A 6,059-nucleotide genomic window follows, 5' to 3' on the forward strand; every position below is an offset into this window, starting at 1 on the left:
ACTGGTTTCAAGGAATGGAGACTTTAATAGGCAAGAAAGAAGGAAGAAGCTCCCCTGTACAGAGACAGAGGGAAGGGGGGATCCAAAGCGAGAGAGGAAACCCTGAGTGCCACGGAAATCAGCCAGTTATATGAGGACGCTAGAGGAGGCAGTATCTGATTTGCATAGGGCTCAGGGGATTGGTTTGACCAGGCATGTCATTCATGTAACCCCTGAAAAACCTGGCCTTTTTAGCCTAGCATTTTAATATGCAAATACAGGGCGCCATGATGTTCTACACAGGTGGGACTATGTGGGGGTGGCCATATTGCCAGGCAAATGTGGGGACAAGGAAAAGTTGGCAGGAATCCCCATGTTTGGGTGGACCCAGTTTCTAATGGTCTGCATTTGCATATCAAAGGTTGCCAGCCTGACTCTAAGAGCCGGGGCTTTCCTGCTAGACAAGAAACGTTTTTTGGAGCTGCTTTTAAAACAGAAATGAAAACTTCCCAAGGACCCCTTCTCCTCTCTATCTGCCTCAAATAATTTTTTAATAATTCCTATAACATAAGGAAATGAATTCTGCTAAACAGAAGGGCCTTTGGTCTTTGGGGCACTACAGTGGCTACATGATGGCGTGTGGAACACCACACAATGGAGGGAGACGCAGGGCACTCCTGGGAAAATCCAGGAGGGATGAGGGAAGAGGAAAGACAGTGAGGGAAAGGAGGATAAAGAACACACTTTTAAAAAATAGTTCATTATTGTCTGAAATTCCAACATAACTGAACGTTCTGTATTTGATCCATAGTCATGAGAGTGAAAAACTAAATAGAGACTGAGTTCCCCATACAAATAACTGAGAGTGATTGAGAGCTTACTCCTGGCAGGTCCCATTCGAGTGATCTAGAAGATCAATTCAATTAGATACTATGGAAGTGGAAGATACTATCTTTATCATTTTTGTCATTGAGGAAACTAAGGCACAGAGATGTCACACAACTTGCCCCAGGTCCGCCAGCGGGTAAGGGGCAGAGCCAGGATTTGAAATGTAGCCCTGTGTCTCAGAGCCTGCCCTCAAAAGGTAAGTCTCTCACCTAAAGATCCATATGTGGATGTAAGATGATCCATGTTGGTTGGCAAGACAGAAAAATCCATAAACCAAATAAATTGATTTGGTGGCAGGGGGAGATTGAATCAGAGGTGACCCTGAAAAATGTCTGTTTATCTGGGAGCTGAACACAGAAGATGCAGTTCTCACCCATTGGAGTCCCGAGAGACCTTTCCTGGAGGACTGCAGCTCCCTCGTCTGTCTTCCCCTGAGAACCCAGCCCAGAACCATGCGTGTGGTAGGTGATCCCTGAGGTGAGCAAGGCCTGCAAGAGGCTGCCCCTGAGATGGAGGAGGACAAAAAAATTTATTAGGGGGATGAAAGGGAAGGCAGGAAGCAGAAGTGGGCCGGGGAAGCCATTGGCCATCCAGAGTTGACATTTGTCCCCCCATGGGGAACTTGGGGGCATGAATTGCCTGTTGGAAGAGCCTGTGTTGGGTGGAAATGGCCAGGCCCAGAGCCCTTCATGGTTTGCTGCTGGGAGGTCTTGCCATGATGTTGATAGCTGCCGACTGAGCAGAGTGGTGGTTGTTGAAGGCTGGGGTTGTGTTGAAGGCTGTGGCAATTTTGTGATTGGCCACCAATGGAGTTTGCTGCATCAATGGACTCATCCTTTCATGAAATATTTATTGGTAGCATGCAATGTTATTTGATAGCATTTCTTTCCAAATTGAAGTTAATCTTCTCAAACCCTGCTGCTGCTTTGTCAACTAAGTTTATTTAATATTCTTCATGCTTTGTTGTTATTTCGACATGTTCACAGTATCTTCACCAGGAGTAGGTTCCATCTCAAGAAACCACTTTCTTTGCTCATCCATAAGAAGCAGCTCCTCACCCATTCAAGTTTTATCATGAGATTGCAGTAATTCAGTCACATCTTCAGGCCGTATTTTTAATTCTAGTTGTCTTTCTATTTCCACTACATCTGCAGTTCCTTCCTCCCCTGAAGTCTTGAATCCCTCAAAGTCATCCATAAGAGTTGGAATCAACGTCTTCCAAACACTGTTAGTGTTGATATTTTGACCTCCTTCCATGAATCGCAAATGTTCTGAATGACATCTAGAGTGGTGAATCCTTTCTAGAAGGTTTTCAATTTACTTGGCCCAGATCCATCAGAAGAGTCACTCTCTATGACAGCTATAGCCTTAGGAAATGTGTTTCTTAAATAATAAGTCTTGAAAGTAGGAATTTCTCCTTAATCCAAGGGCTGCGTAATAAATGTTATGTTCACAGACATGAAAACGACATTAATCTCCTTGTGCGTCTTCATCAGAACTCTTGGGTGACCAGGTACATTGGCAATAAGCAGTAATATATTGAAACAAATATATTTTCTGAGCATTACATCTCAACAGTGAACTTAAAATATTCCTAAACCATGCTGTAAACAGATGTGCTGTCAGCCTTTACTGATCCATTTCCAAAACACAGGCAGAGTAGATTTAGCATAATTCTTGTATTAGTCTGTTTTCATGCTGCTGATAAAGACATACCCAAGTCTGGGCAATTTACAAAAGAAAGAGGTTTAATTGGACTTGCAGTTCCACATGGCTGGGGAAGCCTCACAATCATGGTGGAGGGCAAGGAGGAGCAAGTCCCATCTTACATGGATGGCGGCAGGCAAAGAGAGAATGAGGAAAGGAAGGCGCAAAAGCGGAAACCCCTGATAAAACCATCAGATCTCCTGATACTTATTCACTAACAAGAGAAGAGTATGGGGGAAACTGCCCCCATGATTCAATTATCTCCCACTAGGTCCCTCCCACAACACATGGGAATTATGGGAGTACAATTCAAGATGAGATTTGGGTGGGGACACAGAGCAAAATGGTATCAATTTTTTTTTTTTGAGATGGAGTCTCGCTCTGTTGCTCAGTGCCACGATCTCGGCTCACTGCAAGCTCCACCTCCCGGGTTCATGCCATTCTCCTGCCTCAGCCTCCCGAGTAGCTGGGACTACAGGTGCCTGCCACCACGCCCAGCTAATGTTTTGTATTTTTAATAGAGACGGGGTTTCACCGTGTTAGCCAGGATGGTCTTGATCTGGCCTCGTGATCCGCCTGCCTTGGCCTCCCAAAGTGCTGGGATGACAGGTGTGAGCCACTGCGCGTGGCCAACTGTATCAATACTTAAGGGCCTTAGGATTCTTTCGAATTGTGAATGAACATTGGTTTCAACTTAAAGTTACCAGTGGCATTAGCCCCTAACAAGAGATTCTGCCTGTCCTTTGAAGCATTGCAGCTTCACATAAAAGGCATCTTCTTCCAATAAAAAGGCTATTTTGTCTACATTGAGTATCTGTGTTTAGTGTAGCCACCTTCATTAATCATCCTAGCTGGATCTTCTGGATAACTTTGTGTAGCTTCTCCATCAGCACTTGCTGCTTCATCTTGTTCTTTTATGTTAAAGAGATGGTTTCTTTCCTTAAACCTCATGAACTAATCTCTGCTAGCTTCCAACTTTTCTTCTGCAGCTTCCTCACTTCTCTCAGTCTTCAGGGAATTGAGGAGCATTAAGGCCTTGCTCTGGATGAAGCTTTGGCTTAAGGGAATGTTGCGGCTGGCTTGGTCTTCTATCCAAACCACTAAAACTTTCTCCATATCAGCAATAAGGCAGTTTTCCTGTCTCATTCATGAGTTCACTGAAGTAGTACTTTTAATTTCCTGCAAGAGCTTTTCTTTTGCATTCATAACTTGACTATTTTCCCAAGAGGCCAAGTTTTCAGGCTATCTAGGCTTTCAGTGAAGCTTAATCATTTCTAGCATTGGATTTAAAGTAAGAGATGTGTGCAACTCTTCCTTTTACTTGAAAGCTGAGAGGCCATTGTAGGGTTATTAATTGGCCTAATTTACATATTGTTGGGTCTCTGGGAACAGGGAGGCTAGATTAGGTGTCTAGTTAGGGTCTGCTTCCTCATAGATGAAGCCTTCTCACTGTAGGGTGAGAGATAAGAGAACAGCCAGTCGATGGAGCAGTCAGAACACACAGAACATCTGTTGATTAAGTTTACTGTCTTCTGTGACATATCATGGCACCCCAAAACAATTGCAGTAATAACATCACAGATCTCAGACCACCATAACAGAGACAATAATAACGAAAAAGTTTGAAATATTGCAAGAATTACCAAAAGGTGACACAGAGATGAAACTGCCCCTATAAACTTTATGAAATTAATCAGGGAAGAAGGAAGGGGCAGAAACAAAAGTCACCCATGCTTGCAGCACATTTGGCCTCCATCATGAGGTCGACCTGCTCTCCAGCCTGCGTCCTCATAGCTGTTTGGTGCCTATTGTGCTAAAATCACATAGACCCTGTTACGAGATCACAGTTCCCCTTAACTTCTCCATAGATAACAACGTGAACATTATAAAATGTTTAGTTTTCCCTATGAGATAGTCCTTCAGGTCCCATATAGTGATGAAACTACTGACCCAGCTGGTCTGAAGGACCCCACAATGGGCTGACTCACCAAAGAATGCAGTTTCCATATCATGATGATTTCATTCCCCCTTCCCCCGACCAATCAACAACCCCAATTTTCCAATTATGGAGGGAGTCTCTCACCCTCTATAATCCCCTTAAAAGCCCCAGCCCAAAGCTCCTTGGTGAGATAAACGGGAGGGTCTCCTCCCATCTCGTCGCTCAGCACTCTGCAATCATTAAACTTTCTCTGCTGCAAACCCTGCTGTCACTATGTAATGGGTCTGTTACTGCACAGTGGGCATATGAACCCATTGGTCCTATAACAGAGACATGAAGTGAGCACATGCTGTTGGAAAAATGGTGATGGTAGACTTGCCAAAAGCATGGCTGCCACAAACATTCAATTTGTATAAAACACAGTATCTGCAAAGCACAATAAAACGAAGTGCAATAAGATGAGGTGTGGCTGTACATTCATATTAAAATGAGATGTAGTTCTTTTACTCACCACATTGGTAAATATTACTGGGAAAATGACTGATAATATCCAGAGTGGGAACTGTGTGGGGGTACAGGTACTCTTGTACTATAAAATACAAGTCTTTTTTTTAATAGATTTTACTTTTTAGAACAGTTTTAGGTTTGCAGCAAAATTGAGTGGGCGGTTCAGAATTCCCATATACTCCCTGCTCCACACATGCACAGCCTCCCCAATGATCAACAGCCCGCACTACAATCGTCTTAGCCCGCTGGGCTGCTATAACCAAAATAACATAGACTGGTGGCTTATAAACAAAGAATTTATTTCTCACAGTTCTGGAGGCTGGGAAGTTCAAGATCAACATTCTGGCAGATATGGTGTCTAGTTAGGGCCTGCTTCCTCATAGATGAAGCTTTCTCACTGTAGCCTTGTATGACTGAAGGGGCGAGGGAGTCCCTCGGGTCTCTTTTATAAATGCACTGATCTCATTCCTAAGGCCTCTGCCCTCATGAACTAATCACCTCCAAAAGGCCCATCTCCTAATCCATCGCCTTGTGGGGTGGGATTTCAACACAGATCATTTTCTAATTCATAGACGTGATGATTGGGTGTTCCTATGCATGTGTGTGATGTGTCACCTTCAAACCTTGTTACTGTAAGAGTTAAAGAAAGAGGAAAGAAACCAGAAAAGGGGCTCAGCCGTCAAAGACAGGTTTATTTTGGAGAATAAACCTGAAAGGGGCTTCTGGCCAATTTCAGTCAGGAGGATTCTCTCTTACAACTATCAACAGCCTGCACTACGATCGCCTTAGCCCATTGGGCTGCTATAACCAAAATAACATAGACCAGTGGCTTATAAACAACAAGAGTATTTATTGGTTTTAGAGTGAGAGAGCTTTATCACAGGCTTGGAATGTTTCTGTGTGGGAGAGAAGTTTATAGTGGGGTTGGAATGTCTCTGGCCGAAGGGGAGGTTGTGTTGGGGCTGACGTCTCTCCGCCGGAGGAGAAGTTATCTCCGGGCTGGCTTGTCTCTGGTCAGGGAGGGATTTATCTTATGGTT

General features: G+C 44.0%; 1 pseudogene; it reads left to right on the plus strand.

The window, feature by feature from the left end:
- Window positions 1-5,573: 5,573 nt before the first annotated feature.
- LOC129468751 (uncharacterized) lies at window positions 5,574-5,655 on the plus strand (annotated as a pseudogene).
- Window positions 5,656-6,059: the final 404 nt, after the last annotated feature.

The sequence above is a fragment of the Symphalangus syndactylus genome, chromosome 18 (genome assembly GCF_028878055.3).
Source record: "Symphalangus syndactylus isolate Jambi chromosome 18, NHGRI_mSymSyn1-v2.1_pri, whole genome shotgun sequence".
Lineage (NCBI taxonomy): Eukaryota > Metazoa > Chordata > Mammalia > Primates > Hylobatidae > Symphalangus > Symphalangus syndactylus.